At 48.4% G+C, this 16216-nt stretch overlaps 1 protein-coding gene across 2 annotated transcripts in view; it reads right to left on the minus strand.

The window, feature by feature from the left end:
• Positions 1-16216, minus strand: part of RARA (retinoic acid receptor, alpha) — a 236844-nt gene that overhangs the window by 52621 nt on the left and 168007 nt on the right. The window contains exon 1 of one of the 2 annotated variants that reach the window (XM_015409460.1): positions 13791-13808. The exons of the other annotated variant lie outside the window; for it this stretch is intronic. The gene's annotated coding sequence lies outside the window, so the exon portion shown is untranslated. Of the gene's footprint in view, positions 1-13790; positions 13809-16216 lie in introns of those variants that run through there. 2 annotated transcript variants of the gene reach the window in all.

Here is a 16216-nt window from a genome sequence, read left to right on the forward strand (position 1 = left end):
AACCCTACGGGGGGGGCAGATTTCCCCCTGCTTTGGAGGCCCGATTTCCGCCGCCGCGGAATCGGGCCCCAGGGGAAACCCCACCCCGGCGTGCACGTCACCCGGATGTGACGTGATGACGCCGGGCACCCTGGGGGCGGGGCCACAGCCATTTGAGGGGAAAACATAGAGCGCGCGCACTCAAGACGCCGAACGGGAGCCCCCCGCCGCAAGGTAAGAACGATTTGGCAACCCTAGGCTTGGTAACCCTAAACTGCACCTGTAGATTGCATGTTCCTGCCGCTGTTTGCCATGTATTAACCTCTAATAGAAAGATCCTGGGGCTCAAGCCAACCAGGAAATCCACCCCCTATTCCCAGAGTTCTGGGGAACATATTTTATTTTACGTACATCATTCTCCTAGTCTCCATTTCATCCTCACAACAACCACCCTGTGAGCAAGACAAGAGTCTTCTCCCATTATTTTCTGTCTTGTGGTTATTTTTAAAAAATCTGACACAGAAAACCTATTTTATTTCAATATTTATACCCTGCTTTTCTCACCAATGGGGCCCAAGGCAGCAAATAACAGTGTTCTCCCCTTCTCCACTGTATCTTAACGACAACAACCCTGTGAGGTACATTAGGCTAAGGGTCTGTGACTGGCCTAAAATAACGCAGTAAGCTTCCATGGCACTGTGGGGATTTGAACCTGGGTCTCTCAGACTCTAATCCCAATACTCTGACCACTAGGTAACGCTGGCTCTTGATGGAGATAGCTGTGGTTATTCAGCAGCAAGGGCAAGACAATTACCCCCTCTCTTTTTAATTATTATTAATTACATTTTTGCACCACCTTTCCTCAGAAGAGTTCAAGGTGGAATATATGGTTCTGCAAGATTGTTGTAAATAGAGAGGCTGAGGGAGAGCAAATGGCCAAGGGCACCTGCCGATCTTTGTGACCGATCTCCCTGGTCTAAGTCCAGTGTATGAACCAAGTCCCTTTTAATTATAATTCCACGTGTTCCAAGGCCCCGTCCTGGCTCTGATAACAGGTTGTGTACCACTCCCAGCGCTCGAGTTCAGAATTCAAAGCCTCAGTGCAGCCAATGCAGGAAAGTTTGCAGAATAAAATCAGCAGGTAAGAGGCTGATTTCCCCTGACCTGGATAGCCCAGGCTAGCCCGATCTCACCAGATCTTGGAAGCTAAGCAGGGTTGGCCCTGGCTAGTATTTGAATGGGAGACCTCCAAGGAATACTGGGGTCATGACGCAGGGAACGGCAAACCACCTCTGAACATCTCTTGACCAGTGTTCCCTCTAAACTGAGTTAGTGTGAGCTAGCTCACAGCTTTTTTAGCTTCCAACTCAAGAGCAAGCTAATTTATGCAGTGGCCAAATCGCTCGCTCAAAACTTTATTGCCAGTAGCTCACAAAGTAGAGTTTTTGCTCACAAGACTCCACAGCTTAGAGGGAGCATTGCTCTTGACTTGATGGCACTTTCCGCCACCCAAGAGGCAGAAGGCACGACTCCCATCTCCTCTGCTTTAAAATCTTCCCCTGCCACTGTTGGCTGTTTTTCACCCAAGTGGTGCTTGGAGACTGAAAGTCAGCCCAGAAAACAGACAGAATTTGCAAGGGAGAATCGGCAGGTACAAGAGGGGTGATGTATCTGCCCTCTTCCCCCACAAGAGCTCCTCACCCACACTAGGGGAGGGGCTGCAGCTCTGTGGCATGCAGAAGATCCCAGGTTCAATCCTCCACATCTCCAGCTTAGAATTAAAAAGGATCTGGTAAGCAGGTGATGGGAAAGACCTCTGCCTGAGACCCTGGAAAGCTGCTGCCAGTCTGAGTAGACAATACTGACTTTCATGGGCCAGTGGTCTAATCTAGTATAAGGCATTTTCACCTGTTCATCACCTTGGTGAATACAGATTTTCAGCCTCATGAGACTACGCAGTTCTGCCCTTTGGGGTGGGAAAATGGTCGCCTAATGCAAACTGTGTATGACTAAATACCGAGCTGCTAAGGGCAATTGTCCAAAAATCCTGCCCAAAACCTAGTGCTGTTTGTGACTGAAAATACTAGCTTTGTTTAACTGGTCTACATCCTAAAACAAATGCATTCCACGACAACCCTAGGGTTCTTTGTTTAGACCCCTTACCAGGGATTTTCAAAGAGAGAAAATCAGCCATTCGTAGACAGGAGAAAGTGTGTCCAACACTAATAAACGTTTTCACAAGCCCTCAGTGCAAACCCACCTTCCCAAATCATCCAGGGATATCCCTCGAATCATCCGGCACACACTGTTTTTGAAACAGGGCCCGGAACTGTCTTCCTCAGGAGAGAGAGGGAGCCATTTTCAATGCTCAGTAAAGCCAAGAACACAGAGAGCACTTCCTTTGAACACCTTTCGGCTTCTCCTCCCATCCGATCCCCCCCCTCCCCAGGCCTGTACACTGAATAAATAACAGCTCCCATTTGAGCAAGCGGATCCATTAAAGTGACAGAGAGAGAGGTGTCAATAATTTATCGCCTCTTTATATAATTTAAGAACTTCCCTGGCGGAGAGCAAGCACCGGCAAAATACAGATTTGACAAGATTTTGATGCGTGGTGGTATGTCACGGGAAGAAGGCGGGAGAGAAATGACCTCCTTCCTCTCCTCCCAACTCACATACTTCAAAAAGAAAAAAAGAAAAAGGGAGAAGAGAATAAAGTGTTTTGGGAACACCGCTGGCGTGCAGGGGCCTGCAGAAGAAGAAGGAAGTCCAGACTCCCCCTCCCATCAAACACAGCGAGAAAGAGATTTTATAGGCACTTGCCAGATGTCTATCGCTTGCAAGCTAAACACCGTGCACTATGGAATTTGGACCAGAACGAACAAGTCCCATTATTGACAGTCTTTTATCTGGGATTACAGGTTACCTGAAGTCACATAAGACGACAAGGGTGGCCCTGCTGTATCAGAGCAGAAGTCCATTTACACCGACAACCTGTTTTCATCAAAAGCTAAACAAGTACTTCTGGGAAGTGTAGAAATGGGATGACGGCACCAGCCCCACCCTCCAACCAGTGTTCCCTCTAAGCTGAGTTAGTGTGAGCTAGCTCACAGGTTTTTTTTAGCCTCTGGCTCACACATTTTTCTTAGCTCAGGAAGGATGGCTCCAGAGCAAACTAATTTATGCAGCAGCCAAATTGCTTGCTCACAACTTTAATGCCATTAGCTCACAAAGCAGAATTTTTGCTCACAAGACTCCACAGCTTAAGAGGGAGCATTGCCTTCAATGCGCCCCTCAGCATCTGTATTCAATGGTATACTGTGTCTGAACCAGGGAGTTCCATTTTACCCATCATGCACCACATGGCAACCATCACTGTCCAACTGAATTCTAAAGTGAGTTAGCCCAGAATACAAGCGTTCCCACCCAGATATTCTGGTACAATTTATGGGAGGTACACGGCCATACTGCCGTGAACACGCCCAGTCTTGTCTGCTCTCAGAAACGAAGCAGGGTCAGGCCTGCTTAGTACTTGGATGGGAGACCACCAAGGAAGTCCAGGGTTGCTACGCAGAGGCAGGCAGTGGCAAACCACCTCTGAACATCTCCTGCCCTGAAAACACTACAAAGGCACCATAAATCACCTGCAACAAGATGTAATCCCACATTCAGCTTGTTCCCATGACAGGAAATAATCTTGGGAAACGAGGTTTTGTTCCCTGAGAACTGGGGTGTGTGGGGGAGTTCAAAAGGACAAATTGAAAATTTGGGGGAGCAGTTTAAGAACTCCTATAAAATGTTTTCTTTTCTTAAGAACGAGTGAAATCCTTTTTCATTTAATTTTTTTCGCTCTACTCAATACCTCACTATTCTCTCCAGAGTGGCTTACAATACTCTGTTCTCTCTCCTCTTCCATTTTACCCTGACAGCAGCAACCCCCTTCAGTAGATTGGGGGGGGCGGAGAGAGAGACAGACAGAATGAGTGGCCGAAGGTCACCCCAGCAGCAAATTGGAGATCTGAACCTGGGTTTCCCGGATTCTAATCCAACACTGTAACTAAACACATAAGAAGAGCCCTGCTGGATCAGACCAATAGCCCACCTAGACCAGCATCCTGTCTCACACAGGGGCCAACCAATTCCCCTGAATGGCCAACAACAGGGCAAAGAGGCTGAGACCTTCCCCCTGATAAGAACGTAAGAAGAGCCCTGCTGGATCAGACCAGTGAGGGTCCATTGAGTCCAGCTTCCTGTCTCACACAGTGGCCAACCAGTTCCTCTGGAGGGCCAACAACAGGGCACAGAGGCAGAGGCCTTCCCCTGATGCTGCCTCCTGGCTCTGGTATTCAGAGGACTAGTGCCTCTGAATGTGGAGGTTCCCCTCAGCCACCATGGTTGATAGCCATTGATAGACCAATCCTCCGAGAATCCATCTAATCCCCCTTTTAAAGCTGTTTATTCCCACGGCCATCATTACATCCTCTGGCAACAAATTCCACATTTTAATCACTCCCTGTGTAAAGTAGTATTTCCATTTGTCTGTCCTGAACCTACAGCCCGTCAGTTTCATTGGATGCCCTAAAGTTCTAGTATTTTGGGAGAGGGAGAAAAATGTATCTTCATCCGCTCTTTCCACCCTATACATAACTTTATGTAGAGTTATGTAATCCCCCCTTAGCCGTCTCTTTTCTAAACTGAAAAGTCCCAGATTCTTCAGCCTTTCCTCATAGGGAAGGTGCTCCAACCCCTGAATCATCTTGGTTGCCCCTCCTACATTTGCTGGACTTAAAACAAGGTTTTCCTTACTGAATGTGTACAATGAACTTCTTTTAAAATGTAAGGCAATCTACAGCATTAGAGAATGGCAATTCCTGTGCATACTGCAGATTTATATAATAGTCAAGGATGTTTTTTGTTCAAATGTGATTAATTTTGTCCACCGTTCATATGCTTTTAATGAGCACGATGACAGTACACAACCGAAGAGTTCATTGTTTCTAGCGTGATCAATTTTTCACTTGATATCCAAATATGCTGTTAGGAACAGAATTAAATGCCAATAAACTTGGCTCTGGGAAGGCCTGGATTCAACATCTACCTACTTTGGCACTATCAAGACCACCCTGTCAGTATGTACTCCATGCCTGGAAAGTAACATTACCATAGAACTACCTTACAAGATTGTTGTGAGCATGAACACAATCATAGCTGGTATCATACCATCTATGCATAGAGCACTGATTTTCCAGAATTCTGCTGTTTCTGCACTCCCGTCTGATGACCAAAAAGATCATTCCTAGGGTTATGGGACCCGCATGGTGGAACAGCGTTCAAGTCATGGGGTTGTAGTAATGGGGCAAAGGGAGTAAAATTACTCCTTCCTCAAGTCTTCATTGCAGTCACTCAACTTCCATGGCTGTCTATATCGTTTTAGATTACTCTGTTTTATGTGCTTTTACACCCTGGATTGCTTTTATTGGCATTTCTTATTGACTTGAACTGGTTTATTTATATGTTTTTATCGCAGTGAGTTTTTACATTGTTTTGACTGTCTGCTGGGCTTTTACTGCTGTGAGTCACCCGGAGCAGATCTGGAAAAGCAGAGTAGAAATTTTCTAAATAAATATTCCTTCATGTGGGTTTTGTGACCCAGGAAGATTCTTTCAGGTTGGGTCAGAAGGGGCTGCCGAAACAAAGAGAGGAACATGGGGGGAAATCATGGCGCCTTCAGTTGTCAGACAGTAGAATCTCTGCAAACAAATGTAGCCTTTAAATAACTTTCAGTTAGTAATTTTGTTCCTACGCTCCAGATCATTCGATGTGAGGGTTGCCAACCTCCAGGTGGTGGCTGGAGATCTCCAGGGATTACAACTGATCTCCAGATGACAGAGATCAGTTCCCCTGGAGAGAACAGCCAGTTTGGAAGGTGGACTCTGGCATTATGCCCCATTGAAGACCCTCCCCTCCCCAAACCCCGCCCTCCTAAGGCTTCACCCGCAAATCTCCAGGTATTTCCCAACCCAGAGGTGGCAACCCCATTCAAGGCAGACTAGGTACTCCAGAATATACTGCAACCACTCCACCATCACTCTGAGAGTGACTATGTCACTTTCGATACATGCTTAAGGACAGAATGGTGTTCCTTACCTGCCTACAAAAATGGTAATATGTGGATATTCTGGAGTAATTAACACAGAGGAGGAGGAGACTGGATTTATACTCCACCCTTCACTACCCGAAGGAGTCTCAGAGTGGCTTACAAGCTCTTTTCCCTTCTCCTCCCCACAACTGACACCCTGTGAGGTAGGTGGGGCTGAGAGAGCTCTTTCAAAAACTGCCCTTGAGAGAACAGCTCTGAGAGAACTAGTGACTGACCCAAGGTCACACCAGCAGCTGCACGTGGAGGACTGGTGAATCAAACCAGATTCTCCCAGATTAGAGTCCGCGCTCCTAACCACTACACCAGACTGGCTCTCTGAAAGTACCACAGCTTTGGAGATCGGGCAGGGTCAGGCTGGCAGCTAGGTGGATCTAAAAGATTCTGACCGTTCCTTGACACAGACTCATTCTGTAGCCTTGGTCAACTCATTACTTCCAAGCCTCAGTTTCTCCTCTATAAAAGGAGAGTAACCATGGACACATCCCCTGTGACAGGCAGCAGCCCTCTGGTTTCTCACGCAGAGATTTTTCACATCACCTGATCCTGTTTTACAGATCCTGTTTTACTGGAGATGACAAGGACCGAATCCGGGACCTTCTGTGCGCAAACCAGATGCTCTACCACTGAACCAGAGTAGATAATCTCTGAATGGGTCACTGCTGCCTCAAAGACCCTGCTGTCAAGAAGAAGCACACACAGGACCACAACCACACACTGCAGCAAAGAGTTAGTAGAAGCCCTGAAGTCAACACAATCGGAAGCACAACATGGCTTCTCTCTCACCCCTTTCCCTCGGGTACAGCAGATATCCCTGTCTACCGTGGCAATTATGAACACAGCACCAGGGGGAAGAGACGCTGCAGCTGCTGAAATCTAAAGTAGAAACAGCAATGGTGAGTATTTCTATTGGCCATTTGTGCTGGAAGATCTAAGCATTCAGCGTTTTAACCCAGTGATCTCCCCCCCCCCCAAAAAAAACACATGGAAACAGAAGTCCGGCTGTGAACCAGATGTTGCTGCAGCATCTGAGGGAACCCCCCTCCCTTCCTCCCAAGGGGAACGGCTGCCTCACCCAGCTGCCTGGAATCGACATGGCTTTGCTTCCCTTGAGCTCTGTGCACAGGAAAACCAGGCAGACACACCCCAGACATCCCCCGGGGGTGGGGAGGGGGCTCCTGAACGCTTCCCTCATGAAAAAGAAAATTCATCTCTGAGCCAGCAGGATGCTACTGAATAAATAGAACCTTGCCCCTGCCGGGACTTTGCGTTTCCCAGATGGGTCAACATTACCTGCGCACCTGACCTCACGCAGGTTGTCTTAGATTCTCGTGTCCATTCACAGCAGGCAGGCTTTGGAACCAGGCCAGAGAGTACACAGACGGATTGCCTATTAATATTAATATTCATGCTCATGATTATTTATTAAGCGCCTAGAAAGGAAGATCAAGGCCCTGCCTCCTCGCTTACAAGGTGAATAAAAGACAAAAAAGGGAGATCACAGAGAGGAAATCTGACGAGGCAAGGCCCTCGGTTTGAATGGAGGGAGTCATGATTCTACAGTAGACACAGTCCCCGGGGTGCAAGCGTCCCAGGTCTGTCTTGGAAATCTTGAACTCTAAATCCCAGCTCTCGGAGAAGCGGCTGAAGCTGACCAGTGGTAAACGCACTTTGCACATGCTCTGTCCCAGTTCAAGGCTTGGTATTAGAAAAGATTTCAGGGCTCAGATCTGGCTCCAACTGTGTTGTCTGTATATTGCCCCAAAAGGAGAGGGGTCATGGCCTAGGCTCCCAAGTTTCTACGCAGGAACTCAGTGCTGTCAATGAAGTCCATCAGTTTTTCACAAGCCCTGGCTACTTTCTCATACGAATTTGTGCCTGGGGAATAAAATCACTGGCCACCTCCTCCTCCTCCTCTCCAACAGATACCCCCATGCCAGGTCACCCAGGAAAGAGCAGGAGTCCAGGAGCACCTTAAAGTCTAACAAAATTTGTGGCAGGGTGGGAGCTTTCGTGAGTCACTGCGCCCTTCTTCGTGAGTACCCAACAGAAGAAGTGATCAGTGACTCATGAAGGCTCATACCCTGCCACAAATCTTGTTAGCCTTTATATCTGAAGAAGTGAGCAGTGACTCACAAAAGCTCATAAGGTAAAGGTTTCCCTTGCTCGAAAGCTAGTTGAATCTGACTCTAGGGGGCGGTGCTCATCTCCGTTTCCAAGCTGAAGAGCCAGCGCTGTCCGAAGACTTCTCCGTGGTTGTGTGGCCAGCATGACTAAATGCTGAGGCACACGGAACACTATTACCTTCCCACCAAGGTGGTACCTATTTATCTACTTGCAATTTCTTGCTTTAGAACTGCTAGGTTGGCAGGAGCTGGGGCCAGAGACGGGAGCTCACTCCGCCACGCGGCACTCGGATCCTGAACTGCCGAACTACCAACCTTCTGGTCTGCAGATCAATGTCTTTACTCTGAGCCACCGTGGTGCCCACAAAAGCTCATCCCCTGCCACCAATTTTGTTAGTCTTTAAGGTATCTGAAGAAGTGAGCAGCGACGCACGAAATCTCAATCCTTACCACAAATTTTGTTAGTCTTGACATTCCGCTCAAGAACCCAGGAGTCCGGGTTGTCTTCCTCAAACACTGCCCTCCTAGAATGGAAACCAGGAATGTCCACAGGCTTAGGAGAACTTCCTGGGCCTTTATTCTGCTCTAAAACACAAGGCCCTCAACCCCGCCTCTTGCACAGCTTAGTTTCCAGAATCATGGTACCTTCCCAGCCTTTACAACATCCCTCCCACCTTATGACGAGAATAAAATGACTCAGAGATCTTCATTTCTAATTGTGTCTGATGAAGGGAGCCTGGACTCTCGAAAACTTACACCCTGAAACTCTCGTCTCAAATTAGCTGTTTTGCTGAAGACCAACACGGCCATCCTCTGAAACTAGTTTCCAGAAATCACGGGTGCTCGGCCTCAAGACCAATGCTGGTAAACCTTCCTTCCCATACAGAAGAGGGGGAACAGTTCTGGTTATTAGGCGGCGAGAAGAAATGTTTTGGCTGAGCCTGAGAACCAATTCTGGATCCCTAAATTGCCAGACCAAGTTCAGCTCTGCTCATATTTACGTTACGCCCCACTTCCCCCCACAAAACAGCGTCCAACATTGTTCTCCCCTCTCATCTTCACAGATGCTTCAAATAGAAGCCAGAAGTCCGAGCTTCTTATTCTTCCTAAAACTCATTTTTAACTTTGTCGGTGGTATATGCACACAATACATGGAGCAGCGGCTAGAGGGTGGGACTCGGGTCTCAGAAACCTAGGTTCAAATCCACACTCTCCCGTCGGAGCTCACTGGGTGACCTCAGGTCCGTCACTCGTACCTAATATACCTCACTGGGTTGTTGTTGTGAGGATAAAATTGAGGCAGGGGGGTACGGTATTCTAAGCTCCTGCAGAGTGCAGGGGGTTGGACTAGATGACCTGCAAGGTCCCTTCCAACTCTAACATTAAATGATTCTATGATTCTAAGTTTGGGTCCCCTTGGGGAGACAAAGGTCTGTCACTCGTACCTAATATACCTCACTGGGTTGTTGTTGTGAGGATAAAATTGAGGCAGGGAGGTACGGTATGGTATTCTAAGTTTGGGTTCCCTTGGGGAGACAAAGTGCGATATCAATAAATACGTAAACAATACTTTGAAAAGAAAAGAAAACATTATTTGCTGTCCCAGCCATTCTGAACAATGGCACTCTCTAATCCCTCTGCTACACAGGGTGAATTGATTTGAAGAAATAATGTCCAAAGTTGGGACTGGACCGCCAACCCTGCTCGTGGCCTCTCGCTAGAGTGTCAGCACTCTGCTATTCCCTACCAGAGAATCCAGACACAAATGAGAGGAAAGCACATCAAAGAAGAGCTGAGCCAAGGCCTCAGTTTTGGATGGGGAGAGAAGGGAGGCAGGCAGAACCCGTGTCTGTCTTCCCTCCCCGCTGTCAGCCCCATGTCAGGGCGTGGCTGTGAGGCAGGGACTGCGTGCAGCTTCCTGAAGATAAGATCGCAGCAGCGAAGGGCCCCAGCATGCTTCAAATTCCTGCGCCGGCTGGAGAGAAACAGAGCGCTCTCTTCAGCAAACAGCAGATAGCAGAAGCAGGGGAGGGATTGAAAGATCTCTGGACTCCCCACCTTTATTATACCCCCTCCACTTGGCTAAGGTTGCTGGCCTCCGGGTGGAACCTGGAAATCTCTTGGAATCACGATTGATCTTCAGGCGACCGAGACCAGTTCCTCCGGAGAAAATGGCTGCTTTAGAAGTTGGACTCTGTGGCATTAAACCCCGCTGAGGTCCCTTCCCTCCCCAAGCCCTACTGTCATGTTCGCTCACAGCCCCAGACTGGGCAGGGCCTTTGGGGGCCTCTTTGGCCTCCTTATATACCAAATACAGGTGCTGCCAAGGTGGTCTCCGACCCGTGTTCCTGCACGCACAGCTGTACCTTGGCCAAGGCAAGTAAGGCCCTTGCCTCAGGCACATAAGCCTGAGGGGCGCAGAAGTAGTATATCATGACACAAAACAAATGTTGTGTCTATCTCCAGGTTCCAAAGGATTTTGCTCAGTGTTCCAAGACATACACTCAACTCACAGAGTGTGTTGGCCAGACCCACTGAACTGAACATTCATTGTCCCACGTGAGTAGTGTGCGCCCTAGAGCCCTCTACACTGCAGAGCTATCTGAACACTCTGTCAGGTGATAAGCCATTGATAACAGGGTGTGGGATGTCCATCAGTATTTAGTACTTAATTTATGACTTTTTGTCTCAGTTTCAAATCAGCTGCCCAACCACAGTTTGTTCCCGTTTCTCAGCTGAGCAAACGACACAATACGCAATTCTTACCACAGACATAAAGTGGCTTTTTTTTGGGGGGGGGGAGAGAATAGGCAGATAACAGCAATTTGGTGAAACCACCTCCTTTCACTCACCCATGCCTCCACTGAGAGCCATTCAACATTTGAACAAGCCACTTTTCCTTCCCAGTAACCCAAAGAGACCCAAGGAGATAACTGGTTCCTCCCCAAACAGTGCTTTTGATTTCCTCTTAATCAGAGCCAGTTTGGTGTAGTGGTTAAGTCAAGTGTGCTGACTCTAATCTGGGAGAACCGAGTTTGATTCCCCACTCCTCCACTTGCAGCTGCTAGATGACCTTGGGCAAGCCATAGTTCTGATAGGAGCTGTCCTTGAAAAAGAGCAGTCTCTGTCAGAGCTCTCTCAGCCCCACCTACCTCACAGGGTGCCTGTTGTGGGGAGGGGAAGGGAAAGGAGTTTGTAAGCCCCTCTGAGACACCTTTGGGTAGTGAAGGCCGGGGTATGAATCCAATCTCTTCTTCTTCTTCTCTTAATGAAATGGCACAGGCCTTTTGGAAGGGGTGTGTGCTGGTCAACGTTCTACTAGTCCAGGTCAAAAAAGCCCTGGAAGTGAAACTATCCTCACTTTTACATTTCTATAAAGAATGCTGGCATGGTGTTAAGCTTGGATAACAGCAGAGCAGAGTGGATCAGGAAACCCGTGGTGCACCATAAAAAATGAATCTAGATCGCCCTGACCTGGATCGCCCAGGCAAGCCTGATCTTGTCAGATCTCGGAAGCTAAGCAAGGTCGACTCGACTCTGGCAAGTACTGGGAACTTGGAATACCAGCAGTTGGGAGGCGGGGACGGGCTCTATTCAGTCACCTCTTTGAATATCCTCCAGACCCCCAAGTAGGGATCAGTCACCAGAGGTCGCCATGACTTCCAGGTGCACGCACACACACACGCACATATGAAAAAATACACAACCCCCCCCCTAGATCCTATTCCATGTGTGTATAAATATGTACTTTCCAATATAAAAGTACATTACACATGGAATTCACTGCCACAGGAGATGGCGGCGGCTACAAGCATGGACAGCTTCAAAAGGGAATTAAAATGTACCATAGATGGTACTGGTCCCCAGAAAGGCTAGCCAAATGTTACCTAAATTGCTCAAACGTGTGTTGGAAATGTAAATTAAATGTTGGCACCTTTTACCACATGTGGTGGCGCTGTAAAAAAATCCAAACATACTGGAAAGCCATACAAAAACTTATAGATGAAATTCTGAAAGTAAAATTGGAAATAGTACCTGAGATATTTCTATTAAATGTTATGCCAGATAAGTTATCCTTTAATGAGAAGTATGTAATTGCGTACGTAATAACAGCAGCAAGAATACTCTGGGCTAAACATTGGAAACTAGAATGTACACCCAGATCAGACGAAGTATTGAGCAAACTGTTGGAAGTAGCAGAAATAGATAAACTGAACATGTATCTACAAGGGAAAAATGATGAAGATTTTTTAGATAGATGGGTAGAACTGTACAAATGGTTGGATAAAAAGAGTGGACTCTGAAAATATATGTAATATTATACAATGAACAGATGTATGATACATTCTAAATAAAAAAAAACAGTTCAAAGGGTTTCTCACCCTGCCTTCTCTCCTTTTGTTACCTTATTATTCCTTATTATTCTCTATCATTTCCTCCTTTGAGGAGCTAATAGTGCTGTTTTTGGCTGTGAGGGAAGTGAGAGAAGTGTTTTGAGTTCTGACTGTATGGCATGTGCCTGTTGAGCTTATGCATATACAAGCCAGACGACCCGCGAAACTTGCGGGGGGGGCAGAGTGGGGCGGCGGAGCTCTGCATTTAGCCGGCAGAGGAGTCAGGAGCAGGTAATGTTTCCCCCCCATCCCGCCGGTTCCTCCGTATCGGCCCCCCTGCTCGATCTCCACCCACCCGCCTCCTCACCCGGCTGGAAAGCGAGGCCCATGCAGCTTGGAGCCGCTGGGCCTCAGCGCTTTCCCCCCTCTCCCCTACAAAGCGGCTGTGAGGCGGCGGCGAGGGCACCGGCAGAGCGTTCCCTGCGCATGTGCAGGGGACGCTCTGTCAGTTTCGGGGGGATTTAAGTATCCCCCCGATTTTTTTTTTGAAGTTTTCGGATTTTTGTGCACAAACATCTCTCTCCCCCCCAGGTGCCCCCGGTGCGCGAATTTAAGCATCCGCACACAGGGGGCACACTTGAGCATTAGATATATAGATATGGAGTAGAGGTCCATCAGTGTCTATTAGCCACAAGGTATAGATAGGAACTCTCAATCTGGGGCAAGGGATGCTCTGTATTCTTGGTGCTGGGGGGTGGGGGCAACAGTGGGAGGGCTTCTACTGCCTCGGCCCCACTGCTGGACCTCCTGATGGCACCTGGTATTTTTGGCCACTGTGTGACAGTGCTGGACTGGATGGACCATTGGCCTGATCCAACATTGGCTTCTCTTATGTTCTTATTACAATACGTGTCTTCACAAACACTCCTGCAGGGTCCCGCATGCTCTAAGGAACTGAGGCTGGCAAAGAACAACAGCGGCAAGCCTGTAATGCTTGGCTCAACTCAGAAGTTACAAACAAATGTCAGTTTGTCTGTGATGGCCATGAATTTGGCTAGAAGCTGCTGTAGCTGTGCATGCCCTCCCTCCGCCCCTTGCACAACATGCGAGGATAGAAGAGGATTAAACAGTGATTAAGGATCAGGAGAGAAACACACTGTGGTTAGTGAAGGTGCCCACATTTGGGTATACTACCTGCAGCCAGGTTGCTGTCTTCAATGTTGGTGCACATATGCAGGAAGAAAAAGGAAGGTAGGAGTTATTATAGCATTGGAAAAGGTGCAGAAAAGGACAACTAAAATGATTATGAGGTTGGAATACCTTCCCTATGAACAAAGGTTACAGAGGTTAGGGCTCTTTCAATTATAGAGGAAACAATGATTGAAGGGTGACATGATAAGAGGTTTACCAAATTATGCATGATAGAGAAGGTAGAGAAAGAAGTACTTTTCTCCCTTTTTCAGAATACAAGAACTTGTGGGCACTTAATGAAATTAATGAGCACTAAGCTTAGAACCAATCAAAGAAAGTACTTCTTCAACAAAAGAGTAATGAACACATGGAATTCACTGCTGCAGGAAGTGGCGACAGCTACAAGCATAGCCAGCTTCAAGAGGAAATTGGATAAACATATGGAGCAGAGGTCCATCAGTAGCTATTAGACACAAGATATAGAAGGAACACTCTGTCTGGGGCAGGGATGCTCTGTATTCTTGGTGCTTGGGGGGGCAACAGTGGGAGGGCTTCTGAGGTTCTAGCCCCACTGGTGGACCTCCTGATGGCCCCTGGGTTTTGGCCACTGTGTGACACAGAGTGTTGGACTGGATGGGCCATTGGCCTGATCCAGCATGGCTTCTTTATGTTCTTATAGATGGAACACTCTGTCTGGGTCAGGGATGCTCTGTATTCTTGGTCCCTTGAGGGCAACAGTGGGAGGGTTTCTGGAGTTCTGGCCCCGCTGGTGGACCTCCTGATGGCACCTGGGTTTTAGCCACTGTGTGACACAGAGTGTTGGACTGGATGGGCCATTGGCCTGATCCAGCATGGCTTCTCTTATGTTCTTATAAACACAACTAACTACCTCTGAGGATGCCAGTCACAGCTGCTGGCGAAATGTCAGATCCTACAATGCCAAGACCACAGCCATACAGCCCGGGAAATCTACAACAACTGTCTTCTATCCTCTGCTACAGGCTTGTCGAAAACAAGTGACGCATTCTTCAGTTTTGCCCTCAATATATGACTAGACCCACTGCCAAACATCTACTACGATGACGACGAAGACTTCTCATGCTGTTTTAGCTGTTCTTACAACAAACCTGTAAGGCCGGTCAGTATTTAATTTACTTAATTCATCTGCGGTCCACCTTTCTTTCCAGTGGAGACTCTAAAGTGGCTCACATCCTTCTCATCTCCTCCAGTTTGTTCTCACAACCATCCTACAAGGTAGGTTAGGCTGAGAGCTTGTGACTGGCCCAAAGTCACCCAGCAAGCTTCCACAGCAGAGTGGATTCTCCCAGATCCCAACGTAGCACTCTAACCACAACAAAACCACACCGCCTCTCACCACACATTATCGTTATCTTTTAAAAAGCAATCCGACGTTGTCTGAAACCCCGGGATGACCTGCCCATTAGGCATACCTAGGCCACTGTCTACGGTGCCAGTCGCCTCAAGATACAGAGAGACACTAAGCCTGCCCTGCTTCAGCATTGCAGGATCAACCCAGCAGGGGCTACAGCAACAACTCCAGGCACTGCACCATACCACTGCTGCAGCTGGAGGGAACTCTGTCGTAGGCCCTGGAACAATGGCCACTGCACGGTGGCAAGCGGCAGCCCCAAGCTCCTCTGCTACCGTTGCAGCCAGGTGGCTGGGCCGCAGCCTTCCACCCGGGTCCCAGAGCAGTTGCTATGGCTTCAGCGGGGCAGCCAGCGCCTACCTGTTGCCAGAAGCACACTGTGGCAAGTGGCTGCACTGGGTGCCACACCTGCACCTGGGTGATAGACAGCTGAGACCCACTTGCCCGTTCTGCTCTGCTGCCGGCTCCACATAAGCCCACCTAGGGTTGCCAGGTCTTACCTGGGTCCCAGCGGAGGGCTCCATCCCGGCCCCTGGAGTCTTCTGGTGTGTACACCATGATCTCGTCACCTGGAAGTGACGTCATTGCCCTGGGCATCTCATACCAGGGACACTCTAGCATCTGGGTTAAAAAAAAAACCTTTATGGTCACCATACAGTTTTCACCCAAATGCTAGAGAGTCCACCGCATGACGTGCCCAGCGTGATTACGTCACCTCTGGCCAGATGGCCGGCAGTGGATTGGGGGGGCAGAAAACGGAGGAACCCCTGCGCCCATGGGGGGTTGGCAACCCTAATCCCACGTCCTGGGGCTGTCAACTCGTACCTGGGAAATACCTTCAGGTTTGGGAGTGAAGCTTGAGGAGGGTGAGGTCTGGAGAAGGGAGGGAACGTTGACAGGGTATAAAGCCACAAAAGTTCACGATCTAAAGCAACCATTTTCTCCAGGGGAACTGACCTCTGTTGTTTGGAGAGATCGCCAACTACAACCTGGAGGTTGGCAACCCTACCAGCTCCACTCACAACTGCTGTGTGCGCTG

Source organism: Gekko japonicus, unplaced genomic scaffold, assembly GCF_001447785.1.
Source record: "Gekko japonicus isolate JY-2015 unplaced genomic scaffold, Gekko_japonicus_V1.1 scaffold846, whole genome shotgun sequence".
In the NCBI taxonomy this organism is placed as follows: domain Eukaryota; kingdom Metazoa; phylum Chordata; class Lepidosauria; order Squamata; family Gekkonidae; genus Gekko; species Gekko japonicus.